We start from the raw sequence: 18146 nt of genomic DNA on the forward strand, positions 1-18146 counted from the left end.
ACAAGATTGCACTCCTCTGTAGTGCTATTTAATGCTGTAGAACTGGTTCCACGCAACAAGTTTTATCGAAGGGGAGGTAATGGAAGTTCAAGTGAAAACGCTAAGCTCTCAGCTAGTCTTCATCGATCTCAGTGCGAGGTTAAAGTGTGAGGACTAAGAAGCGCAACGATTAGGGCCCGCCATCAGTTGATATCGATCTTTATTGACCGGCGTTATTCCACCGCTGCTTATGTCACACTAGCTCCGCAATCAAGCCACTCATTAGTCAGATAACGGTAAAAATATGGTCTGCCTCTCGAATAGTTCCACAAACAACTCCAAGGATGCTAATTTGACGATGCCATAGGTCCACGTAATACACAAGATGTGTTTCCCAGGTCAGGTCTATGCCCGCGGCTGTTCTCGTCGAAATGGAGTCAATCAGTGGCTTGAGAAAATCCATATCGATAGAGACGTTAGCGACCTCATAATTAATCGGCTTCTGACGTCACATGCCTGACGTCATCGTCGCGTAACTAGGGTGAAGGAACAGGCGTGTTCAAGTACGGGAGAACGCAACGCGTTGTGTTGTATTACCAGGCTGGAAAACGACGCTTCACGAAGAGTCGATCGATTGTAAACCCCAAGCAGGCCTCGTGTCCGTGCAGTCTGCCTTCAGCGCTCAGCTGCTAGTAGAACGGCCGCCATGGAAGATACATGAACAGCTCGCTACGATCTGCCGGGAAATGAGGCCGTGCACGTGGGATCACAGCGGTCAGTTCTCGCCCACTGACACCATATGGCTCCTGTTTACCCCTCTCCATACTGGGACCTTGGGAGGAGTCTGGAACAGCCTCAAGGTCAAAGGTAAGGCTTCAGGAAGTGTTGCACGTCACGTGACACGTCACTGTTATTCAAGTACTAGCGATGCCGGATTAAAGGTCCTTCGTGAGCAGGTCTGTATACAACATGTGTTTACTCTGTAGATTTATGTATACAGCATATGATCTCGCAATATCCGTCACTGCACATCCTGCAGGCGTGTTTCCCAGCCTACACGTGTAACGCGCGAACCTGCCCGAGATATTGGGTACTGGCAAACTTTCTCCCGAGATGCAAAAATAAATCTTACACCAGGACCTGTTTTGCCCAAACCATCAGTCAACCAGCCACACAGCTAGTTGCAACAGTTGTCTTATCAGACGTCACCGTGGCAGACCTGCACCAGCGATAGGCACTGGACGACATCAATGTCAACTTTCAAGAAAGTTCCACCCCCTCGTTATTGCGCGATCTGTTCAAGATAAGACGATGTTTACTCAATTGTTGGAGTTTAAGTAAACACCAAACAGGCTCTGTCTGATGTAAATACGGGGTTTTACAAACGCGCCCATGCGTTGAGAATGTTAATAATACTATCTAAATTCAGTGACACGTGAATGCTCCAGACTCTCTTATTACCACAACGAAGATTGTCGTTATGCTCATTTGGGTATAATTAGACGAGTGATTTTGACTAATGAATACAATGATGACTACGGGATTTATCTATCGATCACAAATATCGATCAAGATGTTGGCGTGATTTCGTTGGGAAAGATCGAGCGGTTTCTTGCAGTGCATTCACCTTTGTCTCAGACATTCACTTGCATCTCGGGTTATGTAAACATGAAGACAGTGTGGCTTAAATGCTTAGTAAGCAAATGCATAATATAGGCTTATGAGGCTTACTGATTTTCTTTTTCACTTTGGACACGTGTTCATGAAAATGTATACTAGTACCATTGAATTTAGCTGATACGTTCTCATGTTCGCTTCATTATGTTTGTTTATTGTTCACTAACAGATCCCATCATGATTCATTGAATGTCATGACTAGCCAGGGTTGCATTTCAGATGTTTGTACCTACCTCTAGAATATTTCCTTAAATGAAGTTGCTGCATGTGTATACCAAATACTTCATTATCATTTTTCATATGAGCACTTAAGTATCTTAAACGGCTTAGCGGTGGATGTAATGGTGTTGAATGGCAATCGTATAAGAAATGTCATTACGATGGTGAGTGTCAGAGAACATGTTAAGACATCGTGTTGCTAAATATGTGATGAAACACGCTTGTGCAATTACATCTATTCTAGACGTAATCTATGCAATTAATGTCAATTACAATGACTTTGACGTGTCACGTAAATCTATCCATTGAAACCCGGCTAGACTGACATCTTGTCTCTGAAATGAACATATTTTACTAGTCTGTCTCACAGTCCCTGAACCATATTATTTTCCCCAATGCTTAGCCCTCTCTGCAATGCTAAAGCCCTAAATAAAGCAAGCTAGACTCAGGTTCAGCCATCTCTGGTCTCACTCTTTTCAATTTAAATGGGTTTAATGGCTACATATTTTACATATTCAACTAAACGTAAGTCTATTATATTCAGACAATACGGTTTCTAAATTATATTCAATTATATTCATAACTACAAAATAAAGGAGCCCAGTGACTTTCTTCAGAAACAATGGTAATCTACACTTGGTATATATTCAGGGTTTTCTTGGATATATTTGTTTCAATGTCTGTGTGGCAGACTAAATCACGGCTGATCTTTGTCGAGGGGATAGGGCGGGTCTGTTTTGTGAGGGATAGTGGGCAATGGTGTGTGGGGGGGGGAAGGTGTGTTGATGTGGGTTGGGGAAGGGACATCTGGTGTGTGGAGGAGGATGGGGATACTGGGGTATGAGGGGGATAGCGAGGTGTGTGGGGACGATATAGGAGGGTAGTGGCTGGGTGAGGGGGTGATTGGGGATAGTGGGTGTGAAGAAGATAATAATTGATAGTGAGGTGTGCAGAGATTAAATGGGATAGTTGCGTATTCGTAGGGTGATCTGGGGGTGGGGTGGGTGAGGGGTTACTCGTAGTGGGCGGAGGGTCGGGGGATATTCCCTCAGCATCTCAGTGACGGGATAATTTTGCATCGTGGTTTTGTACCACTACTCTCACCCTTCCTGCTGTATTGAGGAACGAAGAGTTTACTAGTAATTACTTTGACCTACGCCATGAAATCTACATACATTCCCAGTGTTTCGTGAGGATCGCACGTTACCCACTGACTACATGTATAACATTACACACTCGCGTTCACAGGCCTACTAAACAACGCGTCCATATTCCACGTGTTGATTAGAAGCATGGCTTAAGTGCATGGCTCCTCCATAAACACATTCAGGACCATCGTACCGGTCACTTCAGAGATATCAATCTCCCTGCCCCTCGTAAACATTGATGACTTGACCGGAGGGTCTGCACATGGTTAACGAACTTTGGCTTTGTATTTGTTCATGCTGGTTAGGGGCTACACATGTATATCGTTCATGCCCGGATAAAGCTTAATAAATTCACGTTTTGATGTAATAATGGCTCTTTCTTCTTTCGGTTATTCGATGGTACCCTGCGTTCGTCTCATTAAGTCAGCCTGTTCTTCAGATGTGTTGAAATCGTTTGTGAAACCGATGGCACGACTCTAAAATTATGAAATTCAATTTTGTTATTAATATATACGACTTGTATATGTCTGTATATGTGTACAAACGGAAAGTCAAACGGGAATGACATTTTGTATTCTAAACATATGACGTAAAAATGAAAAGTCGTTTTTGAGATTTCGAATAACAACACCGCCCTCTTTCTGTGCTAAACACGTGTTGAATGACGTGTGTATATTTCATTGAGACTGTAGGTCTATTTATGACACAGCACGTCTTTTTAGAGGACTCCTTGGAATGAAATAATTACTTTCCAGACGGAAGTTACATTATCAGGGCTTAACTCGGAGCGGCCTCTTTGCCACTGCCAAGTGTTACCGAGCGAGTCTAACAGCCTCCATCTGTATGCCACGGAACAGGGGAACCCAAACCAAAACCTCATTTGCAGTCAATGGCCGTAAGGTGTATCGTGCTCGGTGTTTATTGGACTGATATTTAGCCCCAGAAACAAAACTGTCGTATTTAAAATATATATCTACAAAAAATAAAATATATCCATATGGAAGCACAGCAATGCTGAATTGTTTAGCTGAGGCAATCTTGCCAAATCGTTCTAACTTGAGCTGGTCTCCCTTTGATATGTATTCTCTAGGGTCGATGAGACAGACTACAGTCCATGTTTGTCATAAAGTTTTCATTTTTCTTAATTTGAATTAAGTTAACTGTTAATAACGAGAACATAACGGTATCATACGAAATTATGTTTGTAATGAAATTTTTTACTTATGATATACATAGTAGTTTCTAAATCAGTATTGATGTTTTTATTTATGTTTTTATTATTTATCAAAATAGTCACAAATATGTAAATCAATCAAACTGGACCACAGAAGACATGTAAATTTAACTATTTTTAAAATATCTAAAACAAAACGTGTCATGTCATTGTTAATGTGTGCGGCGTGTCAATAATTCAGTACAGGCACCTGTTGCACGAAGCGGAATTCCTTTTGTTGAAGTTGTTGGAATGTCAGTCTGACACCTAATCGGGCCTGGTAGAAAATAAACAAACCTAGTTACGTCAGTTACCAAGGGGCATAAATTGTTCTCAAGGGTATCGAATTATGAAAGTTACTCCATTCTTTAATTACGGCACACTAAATCGTTGACCCGTCCATGAGAACCCGTCATCGTACTTAAAGTGCAATACCGTTTCTCCGCTGTAGTAAATCCCCAAGTACGATGCGGTGCCGCTAGATATGGGGACCTCCCACAGTTGGTAGGGTTGTAGGGTTAGTTTGGGGAAGACGAAGATTAGCCGTTATATTTTGAGAAAGCGAACGTCTTTATGTGTAGGTGGAAATATTCTACCGTTTCCCCAACTACAGTTGTACCGCGTTGGTAAAACGACCTGTTTGGCTCTAAAACGGATAAGGGGCATGTTTTCAGAGGCTGGTGGTAGCGAGGCGCTCCAGATCTTTGGAACCACCCTCCCAGTTTAAGGAGCAATGGTTGCTATAGCGATACCACTGACGAGGCACAAGTAGTCGCCTTATATCAAACGCTTTGTTGATACAACGCCACATTGGATGTAATTAATCTCTCACATGTGACGTCGACATATTGCCGATTCTTGATTGCGTAATACTGCATTCGTAATTGGGAAAAGGTCGCAACGTTCTACAGTGGTATTTAAAAACATCATGTTGATGAACTTAGAACAACTTAATTGGTTTGATTTGAAGTGCCGATCATGCTTTTTCTAAACGATAATAAACTGACATTTTGTATTTGGGCCACAAAGGACTTAATCATATTGTTATTCGAAAGAGGAGATTTATTCAGGGAACATGATATAAATGCTACTTGTGCAGTTACATTCACAGGTTTTTGCTTTCTGTCCCCGTGGAGATATGCAAAGTACTTAGTGCACCCTTGATGTCAGTATCAACTTGTCATAACACTGTCAGACACGTTATTGTTTATGGTTGAAATGTACAACTCAAAGCGGTATCCGTGGGATGTGAAATCGACATCGCGTCATCTAATCGGGACAAGTCTTCTGGGTTTATTAACTTTCTAAACTATTGCGTAATATGGAATGGAGACTTTGTGAAACTATGTGTCTTCTACTTCCCACGTTTTGGTTGATTTATAACTTCTTTGTCATATTGGACGATGACTAATTGTTGCGTCAGTTTGACCTGGGGAAATGCGCGTTAAGTGTTCCCGGTTCAGAATAAACTGCAAGAACAATGGCTTGACGTCATCATATTGGTTTATATATAGTTCCATCACAATGGTTTAATTCTAGTTAACTTTTATCCTACTAGTTTGAGGCAGTGACATTCCACTCATCATCCCTGACTAACTTAAATGTAAAAAAGCGATTTCATCTACTACTACTGCTGCTGCTGCTGCTGCTGCTGCTACTACTACTACTACTACTACTACTACTACTACTACTACTACTACTACTACTACTACTGCTATTGTTGTTATTGCTGTACACTAACGTTTAATCTCTGAATATATATATAATTTTGATAGCAACAACTGGCCACATTGAAATCGAAAAGGAACCCCAGTGAGATGGGCGATTCAGAAACAAAGGAAATCAAGACTTGTTTCAATAAGGGCTTTAGCATTGCAGGGGTGGCTAGGTAGTGGGGAAAACAATGCGTTTAATGTAAGACAGACTACTACTACTGCAGCTACTACTACTACTACTACTACTACTAATTATTACATAATCTTTCAAAAATCCATTGTAAAACGAAAATAGACTTGTTCCTTATCATTGTTTAAAAAATATTGGCCAAGGTCAGTTTTAATGGCGGCTGAAATTTATTCGCTGGAATTATTTCAGTCTTAGTTAGTTTTAATTGTTTTAAAGACCCAGTCTTGTGTCTCAGCCATGCGTTCGTTTAAAACAACCGTGACATGATTTCATTTGAAAATATTTCCGGTGTTTCCACAAGAGTGGGTCTTGGTGCACTTTCACAGCGTGTCGGTCGCTAAGCCATGCTTAATGCTCTGCGATCTATCTGAAATCATTGCCCTTAATGTAGGGAGACTGCAAGTGGGTAAGCTTTGTATTTATGTGTTTGCGCGCACGCGATGAGATTATAGTCGTGCGAAATAACACCACGAAGACACGCAACGGGTTTTCGATCATTACGAAAATTTCAACTTGTGCTTCTCATCAACTTCGATGTTGGGGTTGGGGCAACGCTGTGATTTGTGCGTCATTCCGGATGCATAACATATGGAGAACTTGCACATGAATGGTTTAATATATTTTACACACTGCAGACCATTCAGTTTTCGTTTCCCGTTCCTATTTCAAATGTGTTTTCAAATTCATGTGCACAAACAGGTTGTTCGCAACTGATAATTCGAAAGTCAGAAATGTGAGAAATATCAACTGTAAAATACACTGAAAAAATTCTTCGGACTGTGAAATTCTCGCTAAGACCATGTGTGTACGATTAACTAGACTCTTTAAGAAAGAAAAAGTAGTTTACCTTGGTATTCAGTGTGTGTTGACTCGGTTAGCACGAAAACCTAATTATCAGGATAGCATTTTCGAAGGACTCTGATTGTTGTTCCGTGGTCGATTGATTTGGAGCGTCGCATTTTGACTGACGATAGTTTTAAATATTTTGTTAGAAATCACCAGAAAGATGGATCTCAGGGGTGACGAGGTTTAGCTGTGTCTGTCACTGACTATAAGAACAAATGCTCAAATGTAGACATCCAACTACAGTTCAACAGTCAAAACTGCCAAAGTAATTTAATAATATGTCGAATGCCTTAGCGGTTGTAGAACAGAGTTCATTATAAGTTGTTCACCAACCCATGGGCCCCGAGGGACCAGTGAACAACGTATTTATCTTACCGAACACCTTAATGTTAATTTTGAATTCTTTGAAGTGCGAAAATTCTTTTTTCTTGTCAGCAAAATCTAGCGATGGCTACAAAAAGATTTGTACCCATCGCTAGATTTTGCTGACAAGAAAAACAGATTTATAGTTATCTCCCTTCCATCGATTTGCATTCGCAAAACATCGGTAATGTCCGTACATCATATACGTGATTCAATGTAATTCGAGAAAAAGAATTACTACCACGAAGTACCAAATGAGTTGCAATTGACAGCGGGGTACATTGAAATGTTACTCGCTTGTAAGCGGGGTACATTGAAAATAATAAAAGAGCGCTCAGCCAATCAGAAAGCGACATTTATGTGTGAGGTAAGATAAACATACATATATACACATACACAGTGAACACGTATAAGTGACGCTCACACATACATGGACATCTTTACCATCGCATAAAGGTCACTTCAAGAGTAACTGGTCATTTGCATTTACTCTACCTACATGGTCATCCTACGGTTCTGGGCTACGTTTCACAAAGATATCGTATCGCTACGACTGTCCTAAATCATTGTTACACGTACACAGGATATTTTGGGTTGGATTTTTGTTTTACGCCAGCAATATTCCAGCTATATGGCGACGGTCTGTAAATAATCGAGTCTGGACCAGACAATCCTGTGATGAACAACATGAGCATCTATCTGCGCAATTGGGATAGGATGACATGTCAACCAAGTCAACTAGGCTGAGCACCCGATCCTGTTAGTCGCCTTTTACGCCAGGCACGGGTTGCTGAAGACCAATTCTGACCCGGACCTTCACGGGTAGCAAGTTAACAATGAAGTGACCCAACGCGACGAAGGATAAGCACTGAGGCCATGTAGCGCAACCGCAAACAACTGATGGAACCATCCTGATGTAGGATTCAGGATGTGTATGGTTGGCAGTACTCTGCTTCCTGAAGAGGATTGGAGTCGTTCTCAATCTTGGCAGGCGTTCTTAGTGCACATGCACTCTGAGTAACCGCTATGAAATTTTAAAGACGTGTTAAGCATCTTCTAATACGTTTATTTTCATGTAATTTAGAAGAAACCATTGAGAAGAAAGATGTACATAATAAAATAGAATAGAATAGAATAATACTTTAATGCCTTTTCATGAGCTACTAACGCATCAGAGAGATACAAAACATATTAACATAAATTCATTGATTTAAGTGTCTTCACATTTGTTTAAAATTATAAAACAAATAAAAACGATCACCTTCTGAATCTGATCTATTCTGGTATAACAAGTAGTTTTGTGATACATGCATTATTTACAGCTTTTTTCATCGGTATTACACTCTCTGTGTCTCTCTCTCAGACGGGGCGGTGGGGTAGCCTAGTGGTTAAGCATTCGCTCGTCACACCGAAGACCCGGGTTCGATTCTCAACAGGGGTACAATTAGTCTGTCTCACAGTCCCTGAACCACAGTATTTCCCCTACTGCCTAGCCCTCTCTGCAGTGCTAAAGCCCTAAATAAAGCAAGTCTAGATTTCCTCAGGTCTGAATCTCTGGTCTCCCTGGGCCTCCTTTTCAATTTAAATGGGCTTGTTTGTTACTATCAAAATTATATTCAGAGACTAAGCATTAGTCTAGGCTACAATGTGTGAAGCCCATTTCTGGTGTCCCCCGCCGTGATATTGCTTGAGTATTGCGAAAAGCGGCGTAAAACCACATTCACTCACTCACTCTCTCTCAAACAAGCACACCTACATATTCTACTGTTTGTGAATCAACTGCCTGCGTTTTACTTGTTCAGTGAGAGTTAAATATCTGACTTTCTGTAATACACTAACCGTGCAGGAAGTGACAGCAATGAAACTTAAGCCATTCACAAGACATCCGTCGATAGTGCTTCTCTGTACAGTCATGACATTCACAAGACATCCGTTGATAGAACTTCTCTGTACAGTCATGACATTCACAGGACATCCGTTGATAGTACTTCTCTGTACAGTCATGACATTCACAAGACATCCGTCGATAGTGCTTCTCTGTACAGTCATGACATGCACAAGACATCCGTCGGTAGTACTTCTCTGTACAGTCATGACATTCACAAGACATCCGTCAATTGTGCTTCTCTGTACAGTCATGACATTCACAAGACATCCGTCGGTAGTACTTCTCTGTACAGTCATGACATTCACAAGACATCCGTCAATTGTGCTTCTCTGTACAGTCATGACATTCACAAGACATCCGTCGGTAGTACTTCTCTGTACAGTCATGACATTCACAAGACATCCGTCAATTGTGCTTCTCTGTACAGTCATGACATTCACACGACATCCGTTGATAGTGCTTCTCTGTACAGTCATGACATTCACACGACATCCGTCGGAAATGCTTCTCTGTACAGTCATGACATTCACGAATGGAGCACGAGAGTGACGGTATACCAGACGCTGAGGTCCGGATGAGTTTTTTTCTGGTGCATGTGGATCTAATTAGTATACAATTGCATTTAGTGAGTTCACGCCAAAGTTTGATTTCCCAGGTCGTAATGATAATACCGTAGCTTTCCTAACTATTCCAATTGTTTTAAAAGTTTGTGTTATGGAAGAGGGACTAAACATTTTTAAATTACTTAGCCCCGTGTTACGGTTTTGGTTGAAAATATATTGATGTTTATTCCGAAAGCCTGTTTGGATGATGGCAAGACTTCTGGCGCCCGTGAATATATTCTCCTATGACAGCTGGATACGTGTGATGATAGGAAGCGTTCTGAAATTATTATTCACAATCTATACTTCAACAGTTGAGACCCCATCACTGCCTTCAAGAGTAACCAGAAACAGCCCTGCAAAGCATCGCAGAACTCTGTGACTAGTCTGTCTCACAGTCGCTGAACCACATTATTTTCCCTCCCTGCAATGCTAAAGCCCTAAATGAAACAAGTTTAGATTTCCACAGGCTCTGAATCTCCCATCTCACTGGGTCTGGGGCCCCATCTCACTGGGGGTTACTGTCAAAATGATATATTTCAGAGACTCATGTTAGATGTGACTTTGATTTGTTTACGGTGGGGTCAAAAGCGTTGGCTCGTCATATCGATTCAGAGACTCATCGTTAGACTACTCTGTGACTTTGAATTTGTTTTGTAAAACTAAACTCAGTCAGTCAGTCAGTGAAGTGACTAAAGAATGTAAATATTTGGTTTTCTCTACCAAGGGGAAACGTACGGTTTTCAGTCCGTGAAGCTCCTAATGGTTTCATCCCAGTTCGGGGAATCGAGCGGCCATATTGTCCAGGGCCCCGTTTCACAAAGCTCTCGTAGGCCTAATATCTCGTAACTTTTCTCGTAGCATTGGTACCTGCTTTACTGTAACATAGGAAGTACGAATGCTACGAGAAAAGTTACGAGATCTTAGGCCTACGAGAGCTTTGTGAAACGGGGCCCTGGGCTCAATAATTCACTATGCAGAGTTGCATCCCTTGTGGTTTTAAAAACTTCCGGTCGAGGGTTCGCATTTTCACACCGTACACATGCCTAGGAGTTGCACCAAATTGGTAAACGACTGAAACCTGTATTACCACGGGAGTTCCTTCCAGGTCCAACTAACACGGTGCGATGTAATTGACACACGGTACAAAGCTCCATTAAGCCAAAGTCGCTCACTCACGTTGATGTCTGATCGCCAAAACGCCCTTAACTTCGCGGAAGAATCGTAAGATAACCACAATCGAATGCGTTTGCGCACTGTTTCCATACATTGTACATTCTTAATATAGGTCGTGATATTTTATACAAATAATATGTATAATATTTATGTATATATATATTTTATATTTTATATTATATATGTCTTTACTTTTTATTAGAGCTGTGACGATATATCTTACTATCGATAATCGTGATACTTTATCTGACGACATATATATCGATACTTTTGTTCGTATCGTGATATGTATCGTACACCTAAAAAATGTTAATGTTCACTAGAAATTGACGGTTATATAACAATTTACACTGTTACTTGCTATCAAAATAGACTTTTTAAAAGAAAATAACTACAGGTAGCATATCGTGATATGCATCGAATCGAATCGTATCGTTCCAAGATATCACGATACGTATCGTATCGTGACATTTCCGCATCGTCACACCTCTACTTTGTATGCAGTAGTGTCTCCCATAAATCGCTAAGCGATTGGTTTTGTAAACAAGTGAGACAAAATCTGTCTGTCTGTCTGTCTGTCATACATTGTACGAAGACTCGGTGTATTGACGAAGACTCGATGTATTTACAAACAACATCGTACAGCTGTAATACTGCTGAAACAAATACTAGTATATGTGCATGGTGTAGTCACATTGTACAATCGACGCTGCTATCAACAGAGATTCCTTCTGGGGTGGAAAGGGTTTTGATGCTTCTATATAACACTTGACCCTTCCGTACAGACCGGAAATAATCGGACGTTGAAGTCGTCCATGTTTATGACGTAATGTCGGAAAAGAGTTCAGGTCAGTTCCTTGAGTTCAGGGTACTGTTATAGAGCCAACACATATGATCTCTTCGATAGAGGGATATCGAGTCTCTACCTTGACCGTACAGAATAAATAAAAATATGAATCCAATTCAAGTCTAGCATGAACAGGCGAGTTTTATTGCCTCAGCTGTCGCCAGAAATTATTCATTGCCTTGGGCCCTTTTTCGATTTTACTTTATATTTCTGTTAATAATTATATGTTTTTGAATAAGATAAGTCTATTTCTGGGACTTGGTGGTTGTGCTTGAGTGAGCGTGAAGGCTGATCAGACTTTAAACAATAGTCAAGCCATCTCACAAAGAATGTCATGACGCTTTACAAATGTGAGGAATGGAATTCTTTACAGTTAAAGTTTGTCCACTTGGCAACCCTGACTTCACTGTTCATTGTGAGTGATTGAGTTTAGTTTTACGCTGCTTTTTAATATCCCAGGCTGTCCAGACTGGTCCAGAATGTCATTACTTTTCCTAATGTCCTAATATTAGGAATGGTATGGTTTACAGTTATTGTTTGTGAGTGAGTTTAGTTTACGCCGTTTTTATAATATCCCAGGTTGTCCAGACTTGTCCAGAATGTCATAACACTTCGTCCTAATGTCCTAATATTAGGAATGGTGTGGTTTACAGTTATTGTTTGTGAGTGAGTTTAGTTTTACGCTGCTTTTAGTAATATTCGAGCGATATCACGTCGGGGGACACCAGGAATTGACTTCACACCCATGTGGGGACTCGATCCGTTCCTTCAGCACGGCGAGCAAGCGCTATAAGCACTAGGCTACCCCACCGCCCCTTATACATTGTGAGACTAAAGACGTGATTTATCATTTTGTAAATGCCATTTAAATACCAATGTTTGTTGAAGTTAGCCATTTATAACCCTAATTTGTTGAAGGTGCTTGTGTCATTCAGTCAGCATACGTCAATGACGATAATTAGTGCTAATTGTGGACTGTCTGTAATTAGTGGCTATTAATGTACATGCATGTTATACGTAAGTGCAGAGAGGGATCGGCAGGGCATGCAAGCACTCAGAATGCTGAGTTACGCCCCTTGCTGACGAAGTATTATGCAATTTTGCCCTCTCTGTGCTAATGAAAGCACCACAGTCGCTAAATTGGCAGGTGGCAAGTGTTGTAAATTGTAGGATAAGCTGCATCGTCTTGAATTATGGGGGCGGTGGTATAGTCCAGTGGTTACAGCGTTCGATTGTCACACCGAATCCCCGGGTTCAATTGCCACATGGTTACTTGGTGTAAAATCCATTCCCGCTGACCCCGCCATTGGGACGGCGGTTACAGATGTTGCACTTGTGCCCAGTTCCATTGTCGTTTTAGAGACCGTTGTATGGCTAAAGTGTTGAGTGAGGAAATGATCCACCAAATTCATTTATTTGCCAGTAATATCAACAGTAGACGTTAAATTTATGTGAAACTATTGGCGTAGGAGTGTTAAGGTTTCTTCGCGCATATGGTGCCGCTTGTAAGATAAGACTCAAGGAGTCGTAGTCAGGTTCAGTTGATCTATGCTCATTATGTCAACCACTGGTTTGACTGGACCAGGCTTGTTTATTTACAAAGTTGGAATAATGATGAGTATGGCGAACAACAAACAAACAAACAAGTTTTTTCCCCGTCCTTTACACTCATTGTATGCATATCGTTAGTTTTCATCGTTTTGTTCTTGTTTGGTATTCTGCCGATATGACTATAAATTATACTTACTTTCCCTTATTTGGTAACGGCTTTTCTTCCCCATCAGTATGGAATGTACTTGTGGACCAGGGTTCCGTTTCACAAAGCTCTCGTAGCGCTACGACTATCGTAAGTCAATGTTACAGTATAGGAAGTACGAATCCTACGAGAAAAGTTACGAGATCTTAGGCTTATGAGAGCTTTGTGAAACGGGGCCCTGTCATCTAGAGTGCCAGCAAATCGTTGTGGAGGGTTGCGTCTCGTGGACATTCCAGAAACCGACATTGTTTGTAGACTTGTCAGCTCCATGCTCAAGGGTTTCATAGGGGCGGTGGGGTAGCCTAGTAGTTAAAGCGTTCTCTCGTCTCGCCAAGGGTCTACTAGACCCGTGTTCGATTCCCAACATGGGTACAATGTGTGAAGCCCATTTCTGGTGACCCCGCAATGATATTGCTGGAATATTGCTAAAAGCGGCGTAAAACTTAACTCACTCACTCCAAAAGTAGTTCCGCAGTCTAACAAAAACATAATACGTGTTCTGACATGTTAATTACCAGCTTTATCCGAACAGACAAGGACTGATTGTTGTAGGGACCGATTAGCCATCAAATGAGCAGGTTATATATCTGGACGTTATCACTTAATGCCAAGGGTAGGCGTGTATTAAATGATATGGCGCTAATTGCGTTTATCTCCATTTGCACCGTGCTCAGCGTCAACACGCACGTTTGCGGAATTTTCCGCGTTATAGGTACGAACTTACGCCTTAGAAGCGTTCGTTGATGCAGTTCGGTTATCATTGTAGGTTAACTGGTCGTTGACGATCTTTGGCCTTATGATATCGTGTATAATCACTTGTAATTTTTGATAACTGCCTACAGTCTGTTCTAAATTTTGCGTATTAGGTACAAGTGCACTTAGATTATGGTTTGTTTCAAGAAAAGCAATGCTGAACTAATGTGAATATGTTAAATATGAAAACGGTTCGTTAGGATATGTTTCCATGCTGTATTTGCCAGAATCACATAGTTTTTTTACATTGGGCAAGTTGTCAATCCGTGTACTGTAACAGGTTTATGAAACGAGAATTTATACACGTCATACATATATAATTAGCGTACTGAGTGCGACCTCGACTCGGAGCCGAACGACAGAGCGAATTCATAGACTCGTAATTAGTCGTAAATTTCCGGAATCATGGAATGCGAAAAAAAACTCGACTCGTGATACCCCGTCCCCACTGCAGTGTTGATTTCAATATTATTCGTACATCATCAAGTCCATACGCTTTTTGACATTTAAAATTGTTGCCATTGACTTCAGCGATATGGGAGACTCATCAAATTTATTAGGGCGGGCTCTGAAGCGGTATACATGCATGGCAAACACGAATTAGCTAGTTCCGGATATATGTTAAGTGCTTTACACGGGTACCGCATGACGGATGAGACCGCACTGATGGCACAAGTGTCGTGCCTGTTGGTGACAAGTGACACATGTGAGGGGCGATATCGATGATATCCTAACGGTTGTTTCACGGTGTGGTAAATCACATATCCATGTTATGGGCTCCGATCAGATATCTACTTTAGATCTCCCATGAGTGTCTCGCAACACTGACAGACAAAATACCAAATGTCGATACATATCTGACGCGGACTGGCTTTAACTCACATAGCCCTAGTTCGTATTGCAGATAAGATGCATTGTGAGCATTCATTATCACGAGTTTATTGTCGGGGTCACGGGTGGCTCTGTCTTCTAAGGTGCCACGCTTTACAGTCCAGAGTTGCCTCCCCTTTTTGGCATGTCAGAAACCTATGGTGGCGGGTTCACGTCTCAAATTAGCCCTGATTTAGTTTCTACGTTTGTCAGCAACATCCCCGTTTTCAAGGTTTCAACAAACGTGGCACACTTCTAAAACCTAATTCACTTCGGCCTTTCCTCTCACATCTTGCTGACAGGCCGTTGAACCACATTCAGTAAATCGTTTCAGTTAGATGTCCAGCTGAAGACCACCAAGACAGAACCAATTTTAATACTGACAACTGATTGGTTTATGATCATCACGTGGTTAAGCTTTCGAGGGTAACCGGTTATTCCGGCAAATTGCAGGTAACGGAAAGGGGCGAGTGGTGCCGAATGGCGGTTACGAGGCGGCCATGTTTGTACCAAGACGTGCCGTTTAATCTGAACTATTACAAACAGAGTATACTGCGTCTCAAGGAGTTGTTTCCGATGTCACCCTGTCCACATCGCTCTCACTCTCCAGTAGAGCTGTATTCATATCGAATGACAAGTCTATTCAGTAAAATGTGATGGTACGTCTCAACGGGGGGTGAGTAGGGGAAGTGGTGGTGCCATTGAGACCGACAGATCCTGCTGGGGTGACCATGGCAGACCGTCAACTACATGTTGCTATGTCACTTGTATGTTTAATCATTTACAGGCTTTAGTTTCTCTACCCCAGTCTCAGGGGGTGCTTGGTAGCGAAAACCTTGCAGTCTTTGCACAAACACGTTTCTAAAATTGGCTCTCGCTCGAGTTCTTCATATTTCATCAGCCTCATACAATTTTCTCGTTTAGAATACATTTAAAAATAAATCCAAATATAGTTTGTAATTAGTCCGTCATGACGTCATCATCTCGCCTTGGTTCATATGTTTATTTCTAATACCGCCAGCAGCGTGCGGTGAGAACTGAAGTGGCTATTATCAAACGGGAAAGAAAGGGACCCGTTGATTTCCTTCTAATGTCTGCATGTTCTCATTAACAGTATATATGCTGTAGGCGGTGTAGCTCGCCGGGTTTAGCTGTACGTACGCTGACGAGGTAATTCGTGACATGTAATTCAGAAAGCAGTGATAGATTCTGAAAGTTAGCTGTTAAACTATTACTTAAATGAGTGTTTTTGTAATAAGACGCATTTTCAGAGCCCTCTTGAAGATAAAATTACTCATGTAATACGTTTAGGTATATATATCTCAAGCAATTGTACACAAGAGCAGAATAGGGTATATCGTAATGAAATATGTTTGTGTATATGTTGAGTTCAAGGCTTATGGTCTGGGGCTCCTTTCACGAAGTAACCTTTTCTAAGGTTAACCTTAACTGCTATTCTTTAACATTGCACTAAGGTTACCTTAGTGACTTACGATCACCTTAGTGCTTTGTGAAAGGAGGCCCTGAAAATGAATAATGACGTGCATGTTTGTAGATTTGTTATTGTTTGTTGTGTAAGCCACACCCTGCAGTTTCGTTCAACTCCGCACTAAATTCCAGTCAAGCTATATGATGGCGGTCTGTCAATAATCAACCAACTAGTGATTGATAGCATGAGCAAAGTCCCATACGGAGGGTACGATGAGACGTACTTATGCATACGTCGGCGAGATAGATCCCCGACCAATTTAGTCAGCTCTGTCGATAGCATAGATCGCTGGGGACTTATCTAACCTTGAATTCCCAACGTGGTATTTATTTTGTCTCACAGAATCCTATAGATGAATGTTGAAATTATTCATTGCTAGTGTTTATGCAGTCTGCATTGCGCTGACTGGATGTTGGCAATATGATATTGTTAGTCATGTTATTGTTGTGAATTTTTACAGTACAGTACGGAATACAATCAACTAACCCATGTAGAAAAATAAACCACGGGATTAGGCAGCGCTTTAAAAAGTGGAATGCAGCAGATTGGCGTAATCTAATGAATTATCATACTTGTGTTTCGGACCTTGCGTATGAAGTGTTTTGGCGACGGTTTTCAGCAGACAACCAATATGCAACGTTTGTATGTTTATATTTTTCATGTGCATGTATATTTTTCATCTAATGTACTATTCAATTGTATACTTTCTTTTGCCCGGCAGTTTATGACAAGCCTTCAAACTAAATCATTAAATTTGTTGATATGTTTTCAGTGGAAATAACCGTTGATTGCCCGATTTTTGCTTACAAATGTCAACCGGCTCCCGAATTATAATATATATACACAAACATCTTACTTAAGCACCCCCTGTATATTTGCAATGATAGCTTTTCATCACGTACATAAAACCGGTCGTGGTGACCACGATGGAAAAACATGATTTTTTCCGACCTGTATGATCCTTTCTCTCAAAAAAATGACAAAATGATTGGAATCTATGTTGATTTCATGACGATAATTGCCCATTTAAAAAACCCACTGATTTTCATACAAAACCATGTCTGTTCAAGTATGGCCCTGGAATGTTTAATGTTGATTTTATTGGTCAATTTGAACATTCAAAATGTCAGTTTTCGTGTCTTACACGATTCATGGTCGATACCGAATGTAACCACCATGACATATGTCAGGGGTGCGTAACTAAGTTCTTTGTGTATATATTGAAAACTGTATTTACAATGCACCGCCTTTTTTCCTTCCTTTCGGAAAACATTATTAGAGGCACGCCTCTAGGAAAATAACTGTGCCAGTGTTTGCTGTAGTAAACGAATATATATGACGTTTGTTTGTGTGAAACTCATGTTGAATAAACCACGAGCCGTGAATATCGTGCCTCGAATATGTGCTGTAAAACC

The 18146-nt window shown here is 41.1% G+C and overlaps 1 protein-coding gene across 2 annotated transcripts in view; it reads left to right on the forward strand.

Moving 5' to 3' along the window:
* Positions 1 to 564: 564 nt before the first annotated feature.
* LOC124276205 (solute carrier organic anion transporter family member 4C1-like) overlaps positions 565 to 18146 on the forward strand; it is a 59334-nt gene continuing 41752 nt past the window's right edge. Inside the window, exon 1 of one of the 2 annotated variants that reach the window (XM_046711864.1) lies at positions 565 to 846. The gene's annotated coding sequence lies outside the window, so the exon portion shown is untranslated. The other variant, XM_046711865.1, reaches the window with a different exon arrangement.

The sequence above is a fragment of the Haliotis rubra genome, unplaced genomic scaffold (assembly GCF_003918875.1).
Source record: "Haliotis rubra isolate DU_JTF1 unplaced genomic scaffold, ASM391887v1 Scf207, whole genome shotgun sequence".
NCBI lineage: Eukaryota > Metazoa > Mollusca > Gastropoda > Lepetellida > Haliotidae > Haliotis > Haliotis rubra.